Source organism: Mustela putorius, unplaced genomic scaffold, assembly GCF_011764305.1.
Source record: "Mustela putorius furo isolate JIRA1106 unplaced genomic scaffold, ASM1176430v1.1 tig00537255_pilon_pilon_pilon, whole genome shotgun sequence".
NCBI classification, from domain to species: Eukaryota; Metazoa; Chordata; class Mammalia; order Carnivora; family Mustelidae; genus Mustela; species Mustela putorius.
The window spans coordinates 2220359-2239332 of record NW_025422394.1 but is presented as its reverse complement, the minus strand read 5'-3'; positions in this window follow the sequence as shown (position 1 = coordinate 2239332).

Genomic DNA, 18974 nt, shown 5'->3' with positions numbered 1-18974 from the left:
GTCAAGATGTCCGTATTTGGCCCCCAGAAGCACCTCTTTAAACACCCACTAAGGGAGAGGAAAATATCTATGTAGATGCATATTGTGGAGATATTTTTCAGCCTGCTTTAGGAGTCAGACACCAATCCTTTATGCCTCCAACTGCAGAGAATACAGGTTAAGGCTCCCTGGTTGCTCCCATGGAAAACCCTCTTCATTAGACCGGAGATAAAGAAGGTAGCTCTGCCTAGAAAAATGGGTTTCCAAATATTTGTTTTCTCCATATCCTCATCCTTTATCTTTATCCTGAATCTGGCTGAGATACCCACTTTTTTCAGTTCTTTTATGAATTTGGCTTATGTCTCACACTGATTTTGGTATCTGATATCTATCACAAGGGTAATTAAATTGAAACTAGCAGAAATAGTCCTATTTTAATATAATGTTGAAAAAATGAATAAACAACCTGTTGAAAGAAGTTAAAAACTTAGAGAAAAAGCAGAGTTTAGTCTCATCTGAACTATAGAACGAGCTTCTCTACCCTTCGTCTTAGACCAGATGCCTTTCTGTCCGCCAAGCCTTCTGTTCTGTGCCTTATTTATTGCCCTTTGGTTTCAACTACTCAGGTTTTTTTTTTTTTAATTTAAATTCAATTAGCCAACACACATCATTATTTTTTGATGTAATGTTCAATGATTCAATCAACTACTCACAATTCTCACAACTTCCCTGCTCCGTGTTCAGTCACTGTCATGATCATTTTCCAATGGAGATTTTCAACACAGATCAACATTTTTCAACATGAGTACTCGCTCTGGACCTGGCTTTTCTTCAGGTTTTGGACATACATCAGTAAACAGAATGAAATTTTTACCTTATAGAGTTTGCATTATAATTAAAGAGAAAGAAAGAAGTTAGCCAAAACATGTATCATAATATCAAGTAAGGACAAGTTCCATGTAAAAAACATAAATCATACAGATGTCGTGAAAAGAAGGGCCATCTGTACCCCAATGTTTATAACAGCAATGTCCACGGTCGCCAAACTATGGAAAGAACCAAGATGCTCTTCAACAGACGAATGGATAAGGATGATGTGGTCCATACACTATGGTACGGTACACTATGGAGTATTTTGCCTCCATCAGAAAGGATGAATACCCAACTTTTGCAGCAACATGGAAGGACCTGGAAGAGATTATGCTGAGTGAAGTAAGTCAAGCAGAGAGAGTCAATTATCATATGGTTTCACTTATTTGTGGAGCATAACAAATAGCATGGAGGACATGGGGAGTTAGAGAGGAGAAGGGAATTTGGGGGAAATTGGAAGGGGAGGTGAACCATGAGAGAATATGGACTCTGAAAAACAATCTGAGGGGTTTGAAGTGGCTTGAAGGCGGGGGAGGTCGGGGTACCAGGTGGTGGGTATTATGGAGGGCACGATTGCATGGAGCACTGGGTGTGGTGAAAAAATAATGAATAGTGTTATGCTGAAAATAAATTAATTAATTTAAAAAAAAAACATAAATCAGTCTCAACAGATAGAAACTGATGGGAATGGGTGAGGGCTGGATTAGTTAGAATATGAAGGATGGTTTATCTGATGAGGTAATATTGGGCTTCAACCTGAAGGAAATTGGAGTCAGGAATATCTGGGAAAGAGAAATCCAAGCAGAGGTAATAGCAAGTATAAAATACCAATGGCCGAGGAAAGCTTGACATGATCCAGGAAAAAGAAGAGGCCGTTGTAGCTGAAACAGTTAGCAGGGGGTAAAACAGTGGGTAATGTGCCAGAACATGGAGGGCCTTGTATGCCATAGCACAGATTTCAATTTTACATGTGGAAAGGGAGCTACCAGGGTGCTGATTTTGAGAAGAGTGTACTGCTATCTCAGCCACATTCATGTTGCTGATCAAAGAATGTCCAGAGCTTGACAATAATTCTTTCATGGTGGGAAATCTTTTTTTTGTTTCTTCCCATCTCCATGTACACTATCCATTGTACACAATGTACACTATCCAAGATCGCACTTATATTCCTTTTCTCATCTTTCCTGTATCCAGTATATTCCATACACCACAGAAGAATTTCGTCCTAAAAATTTAGTCTTTCACAAATGCCTTCAACCTCTTGACGCCTGATTTTTAAGACATTCCACTGAAAAGTTTTTACTTTTCCACTTCCCTTCATTGCCCCATTATTCACAGTATTTTCAAGAGCTACTCAATGCTGTATCAACAATCCTTTCGCACTCCTGCCTTCACTCTTTCAATAATCCTATTTTAAAATATGTATTTCTAGTTTCTGACTTATCAAACAGACAGTAATGACTAATTTCATTAATTATCATACATACCTTTTTCTAGGTTACACTGACAATGAAAAAAAGACCAGGATTCCAGAAAGAGGTTATCCTTAAGATGATTTTATAAGAATCATTGGGCTTTAATTAAGATGCAGCAAGGGTAGTAAGGGGCAAGGGATGAGGATGAGGGAGGGAGGTGTGGGGGAGGGGCAGTGGAATGGGTGTGTCTCCTATCAGGTAAAGAACAACACATGTAAAGGTACGGAGGCACGAAAATATATTGGAAAGGTCAAGTACACACTTGCAGAGTGTATCTGAGTGATGATAATGGCGTATGCATGACTACTAGGTCAGGGGAATAATCACATAAAAATAGAGACCCGATTGGGCAGATATTAAGGTTGTGCTAAGGAGTTTGAATTTATTCTGAAGGTAATGAAAGGAAGGATTTAAGTGGGGGAAGTAACACAGATTTGAGTTTAAGAAATAGAATATTATAACATATAAACAGAAAAAATGGACAAAAGAGATTAAATTGGTAATTTATAACCAAATATTTTAAAGCTATGTTTCTAATAACTAATACTCAAAATGGAGATTACAAAATATTTTCTTCTTTGCCTTAAATCTCTTGAGCACATAAATAAGATGCTTAAATCTTGATTTTTCCACTAGAGTTATGAAAAAATGGATAAGAAAAAGATATAAAGTAAAAGAGAAAATTGTCTTTGCAATTAAATTCTGTTTATGATAACTTGGTTCCTGTTACTGGTAAAGACCATCTGTCTGGGATAACCATTTAATTTAAGTAAGTGAAAGCATAGTCTTGAAAGATACAGATCAAATCAGCTACAGAAAACAACTCTTAAGGAGATTGTATTTCTTAGCAATGTGAGCTGTTTAGACATGTGCAGTGTTGAATCATTACATAATTGTAATAGGGATGAACTTTTTGTATAGATATTAATTATCTTGGAAGATCTGTAAGTTTTACTCAGGGATAGAAATTGGAAAACAAATTAAAAGAACAAAGTGAAAGTTACAAAAACCCCTATGTGAGAAATGTACATGTAAAAAAAGTAGGTCATTTATTTAGATGTTTATTGATCAGCCAATATATGTCAGGCATGTATTCATTCTATTTCTCTAGAGAACTGTAATACATGTTGAGAAGGGAGAGGATGTTGGGGGGATCGTTGAAGAGGGAGCAAGAAGTGGGCAGAGAGACAACTGCAGAGAACTGATCAGAAGAATCACCACTGGCCATGTTTCAAGACATGCAAAATAGAGGTGTCATCATTATTTGCAAATTTTTTACTTCAATTAAGAGTTTCCTCACTTGCCTTATTTCTCACTAGTTTAATTCAGATTGAAATGTTTATGTCAATTCATTAACATTTAAAAAAAAACCTTAAATTCCTCCTATGAAGAAAACCTTGTCAACACCAGTGTGCAAAGATTATCTTAACTCCACAAAGATTTTTGTGCACATCTATAGCAAGGACTTTGTCTCTATACTTTTTATATTCCTCTTTATTTACTTGTAAAGAGTTTATAATACTAATCTACAATAAACCTATGAAAAATTAAAAATTTTAAATTGTGATACAAAGGTGAAATTACATTGAAACATACTTAAATTATTTAATGATATCATTTTTTCTTTCATAAAAAAATTTAGTAAGGAAGTATAATATGGTAGAAAATGCCTCACTTTAAAAAAAATCTTGCTTTAATATTCTGTGCACAGCAATACAAAGCATTAAACCTAAGTTCTTTTTATTTGATGAAACCATCACTAATTTTCATAGCTGAGAGAGATATTTTACAAAAAGAGTTCTAACAGGAAGAAATTTTTTTAAAAATCCTGACATTCATTTTCAATTACATTCAATAATTAGGGCAATGTTTTTGTTGAACTACTTCCAGAAATTTCCAATTATCTGTCATATTTATCAATGGTCCTTTCAGGCAATTAGATGCATTTTTTGTATTTTTAACAAATGATTTCAAAATCCACTTAAGGTTTTTACTTGAAAGATTTTAAAACAACTTCTAATTTGTTCAACTTTAAGAGGACAGATATGAGTTACTATGGATTACATACATTATCATCAACATTCAAATCACTTCATACTAACACAAAAACCTACTTTGAAAATACTTTCTATATAGCACATTTTTTTTTAAAGATTTTATTTATTTATTTGACATAGAGAGATCACAAGTAGACGGAGAGGCAGGCAGAGAGAAAGAGAGAGAGGGAAGCGGGCTCCCTGCCGAGCAGAGAGCCCGATGCGGGACTCGATCCCAGGACCCTGAGATCATGACCCGAGCCGAAGGCAGCGGCTTAACCCACTGAGCCACCCAGGCGCCCCATAGCACATGTTTTTTTTTAATGGGGGGGAATTCCAGGAATATGGCAGAGTAGGAAGATCCTGAACTCATCTCATCCCATGGACACACTAAGAAAACCGCTACATTTTTATGACTCATTCTAAAAATGACCTGAAGACTGGCATTAAAGACCGTCATGGCTCATCATAGAGAGAAGGCCATATCAAAGAGAGTTGGAAAGGCTGAGACACTGTTGATAACCAAACCTCTAGTGGGACAAATCACACCTGGGAGGGATATCACAGGCATAAAGAAGCAAGAGGATCAGATCCCACATGAGGCATCAGAGAAACTGGGTACCTACAAGGGAAAGACAAGTCCTCATAATATTTGGCTTTGAAAACTAGCAGGACTTAACACCGGGAGCTTTAAAAATCAGTGGGCTTAACTCCAGAAGAGCTAAAGTATGAAAGAAAACTGAGTCTCTGCCCTTAAAGAGCCAGTGTACTAAATACTTGTCCAGATACACAGAAGAGAAGCAGTACTGAAAAGTGCCTGAGGAAAAATGAGATTTACTGAATAATTTTAGAACATGTGCTAGAGGAACAGGGATCTTTAGGAGATTGTTCTGGGAACAAAAGTGCCATGAGCACCATTTCTCTTTTCCTCTCGCAGTCTGTAGAGCCTGAACTTTTCAGTAGCCAGCACTAATACTCCATCTACCGTGCTCACACTGTATGCCCAGTCCTTGCATTCCACTGTGGACCTACTCCATTCAACCCACCTGCCATAGCATGCATTGCTCCAAAGGGGCCTCTGCCCCACCACACCCAGCAGGCAGTCCATGTAGGACCAGCTCCACTCCAAAGTAACTCCTAACCTGGGAATGGAGGCAGATAACTGCACACATCAGCAGGCCCACAATACCTAGAGCCAGGCTGCTTAGCAATCTGCATAGGGAGCAAGCCCAGTCCTTGGATGCACCTGCATCTGTGATAGAGAGGCGAGCTGCAGAGAACTAGATAGGGTACTGGCCTTGCCCACCAACAAACCCATGGCAGCCACACAACCACAGCTTGACTTCTCAACACCCTGAGGACTAAATTCTGCTCATTACTACTACAACAGGCAAAGCAGGTCACTGCAGCCAGCTGGGCTGAAGGCAACTGTAGTAGCCACAACAGAAGATACATGTAGCCCATACAGCAAACACCCCTGGAGTTCCTTGTTCTGGTAACTGAGGGAATTGTATGATAGAGCACCACAGGACTTCTTCTAAATAAGGCCATACTTTCAAGATGAAGAGACATAGTTGATCTACTTAACACATAGAAACAAACAAACACAGAAAGTGGAGACAGAATGGAATGGAATGGAATGGAATGGAATGGAATGGAATGGAATGGAATGGAATAACAAGGGGCACCTGAGTGGCTTGGTTGGTTAAGCAACTGTCTTCAGCTCAGGTCATGGTCCTGGAGTAACAGGATCAAGTCCCACATTGGACTTCCTGCTGGACAGGGAGTCTGCTTCTCCCTCTGACCTCCTGCCTCTCATGCTCTCCCTCCTCCATTCTCTCTCAAATAAATAAATAAAATCTTAAAATAAAAGAAGAAGACAAATCATGGTAAAAGAGCTAAATCAAATGGAGATAAACAATATGCCTGATAAAGAATTCAAAGTAATGGTCATAAAGACACTCACTGTAATGGAGAAAAGAGGAAAATCTTAGTGAAATCTTGAGCGAAGAGACAGAAAACATAAAAGAGTACCAATCAAAGAAGAAGTATTCAATAACCAAAATGAAAAATACACTAGAAGGAATCAACAGCAGATTAGGATAGGCAGAAGAATGGATCAGAGATCTGGAAGATCAGGTAATGAAAAGCCACTAAGCTGAATAGAAAAAAAGGAAAATGAATACAAAATGAGAATAGGTTAAGGGAATTCTGACATGTTCAAGTATAATGACAATCCCATTATATGAATCCCAGAGGAAGAGAAAAAAGGATGGAACACATATGTGAAGGACTAATAGCGGAAGATGTCTCTAATCTCGAGAAGAAAACAAACATCCAGGTCTAGGAGGCACAGAAAACCCCTAACCAGATGAATCCAAGAAAGTCTACATCAAGATACATAATGATTAAAATGGCAAAAAATAATCTCAATTTTTAAAGCAAAAAGAGAAAATGAAACAGTTTCATACAAGTAAAATGCCCTAAGGCGATCAGCTGACTTTCAGTAGAAACTCTGTAAGCCAGAAGACAGTGACAGGATATATTCCAAGTGTTGCATGGGGAAAATCTGCAAGCAAGAATACTCTATCCAGTAAGACTATCATTCAGAATAGAGGAGAGAGTTTCCCAAACAAAAATAGTAAAAAATTAACCAGATATACCACATCAACAAAACAAAGAGTAAATATCATCTGATTATCTCAATAGACCAGAAAACGCATTTGGCAAATTTAAACATCTATTCATGATAAGAGCTCTCAACAAAGTGGGAATAGAGGGAACATAGGTCAATGGAATAAAGGCCATATGTGAAAAATCCACAGCTAACATCATACTCAATGGTGAAAAACTGAGAGATTTTCCCTAAAAATCAAGAACAAGACAAGGATATCTACTCTCACCACTTTTTCTTAACACAGTACTGAAAATCCTAGCCATAGCAATCACAGGAAAAAGAAATAAAATGCATCCATATCAGTAAAGAGAAATTCCACTGTCGCTATTTGAAGATGACATGATATATACATAAAAATCCTAAAAACTCCACCAAAAACCTACTTGAATAAATGAACTCAGTAAAATTGCAGAATGAAAAATTAATATACAAAAATAAGTAGCATTTTCATACTCTAATAACAAGTAGCAGAAAGAGAATTTTAATAATGATCCTAGTTACAATTGCACCAAAAGTAATAAAATACTTAGCAATAAACTTAACCAAAGAGAAGGACCTGTACTCTTAAAATTTTAAAACACTGATGAAACACATTAAAGATACCACATACAAATGGAAAAATATCCCACACTCGTGGATTGGAAGAATTCATATTGTTAAAAAATCCAGAGTACCAAAGTGATTTACAGATTAGAAGCTATCACTATCAAAAATACCAACAGGATTTTTCACAAAACTAGAAAAAACAAAATTTATATGGACCCACAAAAGACCCTGAATAGCTAAAGAAATCTTGAGAAAGAATAATAAACCTGTAGGTATCACAATTCCAAATTTCAAGATACAACACATAATCTGTAACTAATCTATAACTAATCAAAACAGTATGATATAGCAAAAAATAGACATACAGATCAAGGGAACAGAATAGAAAGCCCCGAATTAAACCCATATTTCTATGGCAAATTAAGTAAGCAGAGGAGACAAGACTGTTCAATGGGGGAAAAGACAGTCTCTTCAATAAATGGTGCTGGGAAAACTAGACAGTTACAAGATAAAGTATAAAACTGGACAACTTTGTTACATCATACAAAAAAATAAACTCAAAGTAGATTAAAGACCTATATGTGAGATCTGAAACCATAAAAATCTAGTGAAGAATACAGGCAGTAATCTCTCTGACACCGACCACAGTGACATTTTTCTAGATATGTCTCCTGAGGGAAACAAAAGCAAAAATTAACTGTGGGGACTACATCAAAATAAAAAGCTTTGTACTGTGAAAAGAACCATCAACAAAACAAGACAACCTACTGAATGGGAGAAGATATTTATTTACAAATGATCTATCTGGGGGCGCCTGGGTGGCTCAGTGGGTTAAGCCACTGCCTTCGGCTCGGGTCATGATCTCAGGGTCCTGGGATCGAGTCCCGCATCGGGCTCTCTGCTCAGCAGGGAGCCTGCTTCCTCCTCTCTCTCTCTCTGCCTGCCTCTCTGCCTACTTGTGATCTCTGTGTCAAATAAATAAATAAAATCTTTAAAAAAAAAAATAAAAGCAGAGGACCTGAATAGACATTTTTTCAAAGAAGATACACAGGTGAATATCAGACACATGAAAAGATACTTAATATCACTGATGAGGGAAATAAAAATGAAAAGTATAATGAGATATCACCTCACCCTCTCAGAATGGCTAAAATCAACAATACACAAAACAACAGGTGTTGGCAACAATGGGGAGAGAAAGGAACACTTGTGCACTGTTAGTGGGAATGCAAACTAGTGCAGCCACTGTGGAAAAGAATATGAAGTTTCCCCAAAAAGTTAAAAGTAAAACTACCTTATGATCCAGCAATTGCACGACTACGTATTTACCCAAAGAATACAAAAAACTAATTCAAAGGGATACATGTACCTTGATATTTATAGCAGCCCCTTATCTACTATAGCCAAATCATGGAAATAGCCCAATCAATTGATTGATGAATGGATAAAGAACAAATGGTACACATATACAATGGAGTATTACACAGCCATAAAAAGAATGAAATATTGCCACTTGCAATGACATGGATGGAGCTAGAGAGTATTATGTTAAGTGAAGTAAGTCAGTCTGAGAAAGACAAATACCACATACTTCACTCATATTTGGAATTTAAGAAACAAAACAGATTGGGCGCCTGGGTGGCTCAGCGGGTTAAGCTGCTGCCTTCGGCTCAGGTCATGATCTCAGGGTCCTGGGATCGAGGCCCGCGTCGGGTTCTCTGCTCAGCAGGGAGCTTGCTTCCCCCCTCTCTCTCTGCCTGCCTCTCCATCTACTTGTAATTTCTCTCTGTCAAATAAATAAATAAAATCTTTAAAAAAAAATAAAAAAAAATAATAAAAAAAAAAGAAACAAAACAGATGAGCAATGGGGAAAAAAGAGAGGCAAACTGAGGAACAGACTCTAAACTATAGGAAATAAACTGATGGTTATCAGAGAAGAGGTCGATGCGGAGATGGGTTAAATAGGTGATAGGGATAAAGGACTGCACTTGTGATGATACCAGGTATTGTATGGAAGTGGTGAATCACTATATTGTATACCTGAAACTAATATTACACTGAATGTTAACTAGAATTTAAATAATAACTTTTTTTTAAACTATGAGATTGTGCCATGTAAGCAATGTGGATAAACCCAGAGGGTATTATGCTAAATAAATCAAATCAGGCTGAGAAAGACAAATACCATGATTTCACTCAAATGTGGAATTTAAAAAACAGTACAAATGAATAAACAAAGCAGAATCAGATGAGTAAATACGGATAACAAACTCATGTTTATTGAGTGTAAGAGGTGGAAGGAATAGACAAATTGTTGAAGATACAGACTTCCGGTTATGGTATAAATAAGTCACGGGAATAAAAGGCACAGCATAGGAAATATAGTCAATGGTATTGTAATTGTTTTTTACAGTGACAGATGGTAGCTACAGTTGCTTGTAGTGAGCAGAGCATAATGGATATAGAGGTTGAACCACTGTGTTTTACAACTGAAACTAATGTAACATTGTGTATCAACTATACTCAAAAATTAAAAATAAGTAAATGTAAATAGACTAAATGCTCCAATCAAAAGTTATAGGGTAATTGAATGGAGAAAATTAACAAGACCCACATATATGCTGACTACAAGAGACTCACTTCAGATCAAAAGATACAGACTAGGGGCGCGTGGGTGGCTCAGTGGCTTAAGCCTTTGCCTTCGGCTCAGGTCATGATCCCAGGGTGCTGGAATCGAGCCCCGCATCCCGCTCTCTGCTCAGCGGGGAGCCTGCTTCCTCCTCTCTCTCTGCCTGCCTCTCTGCCTCCTTGTGATCTCTCTCTCTGTCCAATAACTAAATAAAATCTTAAAAAAAAAAAGATACAGACTAAAGCGAATGGATAGAAAAAGATATTCCATGGAAGTGGAAGTGAAAAAAAGCGAAGTAGCAATATTTAGACAAAAGAGACTTTTTAAACAAAGACTATAGCAAGAGACAAAGAAGGAAGCTACATAGGACTAAAGAGATGAATTCAACAAGATATGACAACTGTATATATCTATGCATCCAACACAGTCGCACAAAATAAAGCAAATATTAATAAACACTTAAAAATCTGACAGTAATATGACAATAGGAGAGTTTAATATCTCACTTGTATCAATGGATAGATAGGACAGAAAAATCAATAAGAAAACAGTGGCTTTCAGTGACACATTAGGCCAAATAACAAATATATGGACATCACAAATACATATAGAACATTCCATCCAAAAACAGTGGAATACACATTATTTTCAAGTGCAAATGGAACATTCTCCAGAATAGATTACATATCAAGTAACAAAATAAGTCTCAATAAATTTGAGACAACGGAAATCATATTAAGCATCTTTCCAATCACAAGCATGGAACAAGAAACCAATGTATTTAGGTGCTTCCATGTTGGATGAATAAATATTTACAATTGTTACAGGCTCTGTTGGATTGTTCCCTTTATCATTATGTTGTGTCTATTTTGGCTTTTGTTACATTGTCTTTGTTTAAAGTCTATTTTGTCAGATTTAAGTATTGCTACCCCAGCTTTCTTTCTGCTTCCATTTGCATGACTAAAGTTTTTCCAATCAATAATAATAATAATTCTTCACAAGGAAAATGTCCCTTCAAGACTTAAATGTTACACTACCAAAGGCCTCCAATCCTCCACTCCTACTCAGCCACCGCAACCAGATTGTGCCCCTTTACACACTCCTCAGACCAACATCTAACTTGATCACTACCATGTACCCAGTATTTAACACAGTGTCTGGCATATAGTAGGTGTTCAGTAAATAATTATTTATAACAAACATTTCTGTAGCATAATATCAATATGGTTTCTTTGGCTAAAAATAAAAAAAACATATTTATTACCCAATTTAAATTATACAATACAAGTGATCTTTGATCCCAAAAGTCTTCTTCAATCAATAACCTTATGGTTTAGCGAATATCTGTGTGATGGTTCATTTTATATGTCAACTTAGCTAGGTATGGTGCCCAGTTATTTGGTCAAACAACTGTCTAGATATTGCTCTAATGGTATTTTGTAAATATGATTAACATCTACAATCATTTGGCTTTAAGTGAAAGAAATTATCCTCAATAATATGGGTGGCTCTCTTTCAATAAGTTGAGAACTGAAGACTAAAAAGCAAAGTTGTAGAGAAGGGATTTGCAAAACTCACAAAGAAAATTAATCTACCAGCCTGTCTTACAGATTTGACTCAAGACTAACATCAACAATTACACAAGTTTCCAGTTTTCCAGCCTGCTGAAACAAATAAATAAATAACTAAAAAAAATGCTAGATTCAAGAGAAAATTTAGTCATAATTCTTTTTAGATAACATTAGCTTGATCATATATCAATATCAATGTTATAAATTTCCCTCAAATATCACAGGCAATAAAATGAAGAATATTTTCTTTTTTATCTATCTATATATCTATCATCTATTTCCTTTCTTTGATCTTTTAAGGTAATATATAACATTGATTAAAGTATAATTTATTAGTTAACTCAATGTGGCTCCCAAATCTGGAAATATATTTTGAATTATAACCCTTTGTACCCATTATATAATAAATTTTAAAGCTTTTCTGCATTGTTTTAATATCATTTTATTGCTGACTTTCTCTTTAATATGTAAGATATTTGTGCATACCTGGCAAAAAATATAGTCTTAATTCACATTAATAAATTTTAACAGAATCACCACCCTAGAAAACTCATAAAAATAACTTCATTAGCATACTGTATACAGAATTTCTTAACATTGTTATTAATATTTCCTTTGAACCTTTTAAAATTCAGTGGTTCTAAGTGTAGCACGACTGTATTTCAATCTTATTATCCAATTTTTTGAGGTATGAAAAGGATACAACTAACAAATGAAATCTGTTTTGTTCATATATAGTATAGCTTTGGTGGGGGTGTCCCTGCCTTGAGTTAAGTATTCCATGAGAAGTAAAGCCTAAGAATTTCCCAACCACTGCTATTATTGTAGACTTTTAAACTTTTTTATTATTAAAAACAGTACTTTCTTTTTCTTTTTCTTTTTCTTTTTTTAAGAATTTGAGAGAGAGAACACATGCACTCACACATTGGGGGTGGAGGGTGGGGAGGGACAGAGGGAGACGCAGACTCCTGCTCAGTGGAGAGACACCTATGAGGGGTTTTATCTCAGGATCCAGAAATCATGACCTGAGTCAAAGGCAGACGCCTAACCAACGGACCCACCCAAGAACTCCTCTTTTTCCTTTTCCTTTTCCCTTCCTTCCTTCTTTCTTTCTTTTTTTCTTTTCTTCTTTATTCCTCTTTTAGAGGGAGACAGACAGGTGCCAGTGAAGGCTGTGGGTGGAGGAGACAGAGGAGAAGAGGGAGAAAAAGAACCTTAAGCAGGCTCCATGCCTGCTGCAGAGCCCAACGCAGGGATGGATCTCACAATCCTGACATCACAGCCTGATCCAAAATCCTAACCCTAACTGAGCCACCTAGGTGCCCCCAAAAGCAGTATTTTCAATATCTAAAATTGATATAGCCATTTTAAACACATACAAAATTTGACATAAAGGTATAATGATTCTTATCCAGCTTCCAAAATTAACAGTTCAAAGACAATCTTGTTTCAACTACCCACCTCACAAATTCCTTGCACTCATACTATTTTGAAACAGGTCCAGATATTATAAGGTTTTATTCTGAAATGTTTTAGTGTGTGTGTGTGTATATATATGTGTGTGTGTATGTGTGTTTATAATATATATATTTGTTAATTTTGTTTTATATATAGATGTGTCTATATATACACATTATATATATGGACTCTGTAAATAAAATAACCACCAAATAGGTCATCTCCTATAAAACTTTAATAATAATTCCTTATTTCATAAAACTTTAATATTACACATCAATATTAAGGTTTCTAATACATCTCATAAATGTCATATAGAAGAAAATAAGCTGTTTGTTACAATGGGAATCTAGATTTGGCAGGCCTCCTATGATTTATTGAGTCAGCTCTTATATTTATTTTAATCTATAAGTTTCTCTCCATTTCCTTTTTTCCCTTACAATTTATTTCTTGAAGAGAGTGGATTATCTTCCCTGTAGAACTTTCAATAGTTTGAATTTGGCAGATTACATCCCATTCTTCTCTTTAATGCTTTCCTCTACTATCAATGTTTCTGATAATATAAATGCTGAATGTGATTTGCTTATTTATTCATTTCTTTCAAAAGTTCGGCTGTATTCTTCATCAGAAATCACTTATTTCTTTTTTAATTTAAATTTTAGTTAACATACATTGCAATACTGATTTCTGGAGTAGAATTCAGTGATTCATCACTTACATACAACACCTGGCGTTCATCACAAGTGTCTCTTTAATACCCATTACCCATCTAGCCCATCCCCCACTCAGCACATTCCATCAACCCTCACTTTGTTCTCTACTGTTAAGAGTCTCTTATGGTTTGCTTCCCTCTCTCCATTTTCACCTTACCATCATGTTCAACTGTCTTCTTTCTTATATTTTTATGTGAGTGAGATCATGTGGTATTTGTCTTTCTCTGACTTATTTCGTGTTGCCTAATACTCTCTAGCTCCATCCATATCATTGCAAATGGCAAAAATTTATTCTTTTGATGGCTGTGTAATATTTCATTGTATATATACACTACATCTTTATCCATTCATCAGTCAATGGGCATTTGGGCTCTCTATGCAGTTTCAGTATTGTTGATAAAGCTGCTATAAACATCGGGGTGCATCCCTTCACATCCGTATTTCCCCTTAGAGTAAATACCTAGTAACGCAATTGCTGGATCATAGGGTAGTTCTATTTTTAACTTTTTGAGGAGCCTCCATACTGTTCTCCAGAGTGGCTACACCAGTTTGCAAAGAAATCACATATTTCTGATTGTCTCTTTTCTTAATATTAACAACCACTTTAATTATCACTGATAATCATTAGTTGATGAGGAACAAGTGCTGAGCATATGAGCCCTAACTTTAAAGTTCAGTATGGGGCATACTCTAGGTATGGGTTGGAGGGCCAAATTGTCAAGGACCACCATGGGTGTGGAGATGTGTCTCTCTGACCATATGGTGTTGCTCTTAAAAAATTAACATCAAAGCCAGTGTACAATTAGACAAACCAGATTTCTTTCTTTTTGCCTCTCTGTGGCATTATAACTCAGAAGTGATCCTTTCCCCTAACAAACCCCCCAAGGGTTTTGAATAACTTATGGGGTTAAAAGTAAGGCCTAGGAGAGGAAGGGAGTAGACTTATTTTTTTTTAAAGATTTTATTTGTTTATTTGACAGACAGAGGTCACAAGTAGGCAGAGAGGCAGGCAGAGAGAGAGAGAGAGGGAAGCAGGCTCCCTGCTGAGCAGAGAGCCCGATGCGGGACTCGATCCCAGGACCCTGAGATCATGACCTGAGCTGAAGGCAGCGGCTTAACCCACTGAGCCACCCAGGTGCCCGGGAGTAGACTTATTTTATTTAGGACATCTGTGAACTGAAGCTGGTGAGCAGAAAAACTAAGAATTTTTTCTGCATTTGGACCAGAAACTAGTAACTTGGGTTGCCCTAGTTATAATCACCATCACCATCAACCTCACCAACTACCGTCATTTGAGACTCTTTATGTACATGGTACTATGTTGAGTGCTAGCTCACAGAAACTTAGAAGGCATGTCCTTTGGTCTTCTAAAAAAAATATATATATATATATATTTATATATATATATATATATTTTTTTTTTTCTTCAGATATCCTTGGGAAGGAGGGAGAACTTGAATAAAATACAAGAAATAGTAAAATGAATCATTAGAAAATGGCAAACAAGAGAGTAAATAGAGTAACACATATACCTGATAATATTTTCAAGTGAAGACTGGAGAAAAAGTTACTCAAAGTTGAAGAGGCCAGGAAACTCTATGGAACCATCCCCACTGTGAAGGAGCACTACAAACTGGTGATTTGCAAATAAGGAGACAAAAATCTTCCTTTGAATGGAAGCATTTTTTTAAAAACTAGCAGTTTCCTTGGGGCGCCTGGGTGGCTCAGTGGGTTAAGCCGCTGCCTTCGGCTCGGGTCATGATCTCAGGGTCCTGGGATCGAGTCCCGCATCGGGCTCCCTGCTCAGCAGGGAGCCTGCTTCCTTCTCTCTCTCTCTGCCTGCCTCTCAGTGTACTTGTGGTTTCTCTCTGTCAGATAAATAAATAAAATCTTTAAAAAATAATAAATAAAAATAAAAACTGGCAGTTTCCTTTTCCATCAGTGGCAGACAATGTCCCCCAGGTAGCATCATAGGTGAATTTTTATCAAATATTGAGGGAAAAAATAACTTAAGTCCTAAAAAGAACTTTCAGACTATAGAAGAGGCTGCAATAATCCACAAGTCTTTCTCTGACACTAGCTTAACTCTAATACAACTAGCTAACTGATTTGATAAGGAGAGAAAATATAGGCATATCTCACTACCATAGATAAAAAATCTGAAAAAAAGTTTAGCAAATTATATTTAATTTATAAATATATATTTATAATTATATATATTACCTTGAAAGATAATTTCAAATTCTAAATTAAATTTTTAAGATTGTAATTTTTATTTTAGAATCTGAAAGTAAAAGAAGGTAATGTTCTACGTTAACAAAAGAAAACCAGATAATCCTGGGGTACCTGGGTGGCTCAGGCAGATAAGTGTCTGCCTTCCATTCAGGTCATGATCCCAGTGTCCTGGGATAGAGCTCTACATCTGGCTCTCTGCTCAGCAGAGAGCCTGCTCTCCCTCTCTCTCTGCCTGCCTGTGCTCTGTCAAATAAATAAATAAAATCTTTAAAAAAAAAAAAAACAGAAAAGAAAAAGAAAAGAAACAAAGAAAACCAGATAATCCACTAGATACATTCAGAAGAAAACATTTAACAAAACTGAACACTAATTCATGACAAGAAAAAAAAATCACAGAAACTATACAAGAAAACTTCCTCAGTCTGATAAAGGACATGTATAAAAATGATATAATTAACATTATAATTAATGGTAAAATATGGAACTTCTTCCCTTTAAAATTAAGACCAAAACCAACATATCCACTCACACCATTTCCACTCAGTATTCACTAAGGTCTAAATCAATACAATAAGGAAAAAAATTAAAAAATAAAACAAAGGAAGAAATAAAAAACAGAACAATTGGGAACGGAAAGGTACAACAGACTTTATTTGCATATAGCATGATTCTATATAGAAAATTCAGAGCAATCTAAAGGGTTTACCACATTTATAATAAACTGGGTTAAGTTGAAGTCAACATGGCATTGGGATATGAGGTATATACAAAAAATAACTCTATTCCCATATACAAATAAATTTTTAAAGATCAAGACCATTTGAAATTAATATCAAAAGACATAAGGGTGCCTCAGTGGCTCAGTGGGTTAAGCCCCTGCCTTATGCTCAAGTCATGATCTCAGGGTTCTGGGATCGAGTCCCGCATTGGGCTTTCTGCTTAGCAGGGAGCCTGCTTCCCTCTCTTTCTCTCTGCCTACTTGTGATCTCTGTCAAATGGATAGATAGGATCTTAAAAAAGAAACAAAAAAACATAAAACCCCTAGGAATCAAGTTTTAAACATATATAAAATATTATACAGTTAAAAACTGCAAAGAGGGGTGCCTGGGTGGCTCAGCAGGTTAAGCCTCTGCCTTCGGCTCCGGTCATGATCTCAGGGTCCTGGGATCAAGCTCCACATTGGGCTCTCTGCTCAGCAGGGAGCCTGTTTCCCCCTCTCTCTCTGCCTGCCTCTCTGCCTACTTGTGATCTCTGCCAAATTAATAAATAAAATATTTTTAAAAACCCTACAAAGATATTGAGAGAAATATAAAAAGATTTATGTACATGGGAGCTATACCATTCTCATGTTTATAAAGTCATTAATTCTTCCAGTTGGTCTACTGATTCAGTTCAATTACAATTGAAGTTGAAACAAGGTTGGCTTCTGGCCGCGGGTGGGGAGGTGGTATTTATATCTTGATAAGTTGATTCTAAAATAGATGTACAAATATAGAGCTCTTAGACTAACCAAAATGATTTTGAAAAAGAATAACTATCTGACTTTAGAACATATTGTAGAGCTATAGTAATCAAGACATGGGATATGGGCAATGGTTTGATACACTGATCAACAGAGCAAAATAGAGATTTCAGACACAAATCCACATGTACGGTCAACTGCTTTTCAAAAATCATTCAAGAAAGTAAGAAAAAACTTTAGGAGCACTAAATCAATTAAAGATCATCTGATAATAATGGAAATTTGATCCATATGTCACACCATAGATAGAAATTAACTTGAAATGTACTGCAGAAACTATAAATTTCTAGGAAAAAAAAGAGTTACTTTGTAACCTTTAGTTATGCCAAGATTTCCTCCGCAGAACACAGCACAAACCACAGAAGAAAAACATGATAAAATGGATTTAATCAAAATTAAAACTTATCAAAGGACATAATTAAGGCAAGCCATAAGCTAAACATAATTATTCCCCAATAATATTAACAACAACAAAATCCCTGTTGGGAGGGGAGCCACGATGAGATACAATAGGCTAAACCCTCAAGGCAAAGAGTTAACATTGGAGAAGATGTAAATGAATCAACTCTCATTTGCTCTTGGTTGGGGTGTCAGTTGGTATAAACATATTGCAGAACCATGTGGTATTATCTACTAATGCTGAATATTAGTTTTCCCACGAAGCTAGCATTTTCACGTCTAGCTATACGCTTAACAAAAACACATAAATATGCATAGCTCTGTACAAGAATATGTGCAGCAGCAGTATGCATTATTGCCAAAAATGGAAAGAAAGTTAAATATCCATCAACAGAACAAATTTTGCAGTTGCATAAAATTAAACACCACCCAGCTTGAAAATGCAATACCACCGCAACATGCAACAGCATAAGCTGAGAGGAACAGAACAATGTGGTGAGACTGGAAATGTAGTTAATGGTCTAATTCTTCAGGGACTTGGTAGATACAGTGAGGAGACTGGTTTTTTTGATCCATCCGATGACAAAGGCATGGACAGGTGTTACAGAGGAGAGTGATCAGATATGATTCACATCTTTTAAGAAGGTCCCTCCTGCTGCCCTACAGAGAAGTGGCTAGGATGTCAACCAGAAAAAAAAAAAAAAAAAAGCCAGGAGAGTCATTACGATGTTAAAATGGTCCAAACAGGGGATGACCACCTTGAATTAGAAAGTAGCAATGCCTCTCAAAAACCACTGAAAATGAAGAGCTTCCAGACTGGTGAGACAGAGCCTTTGTACATGCCACATGCCACCGTGATGAGTC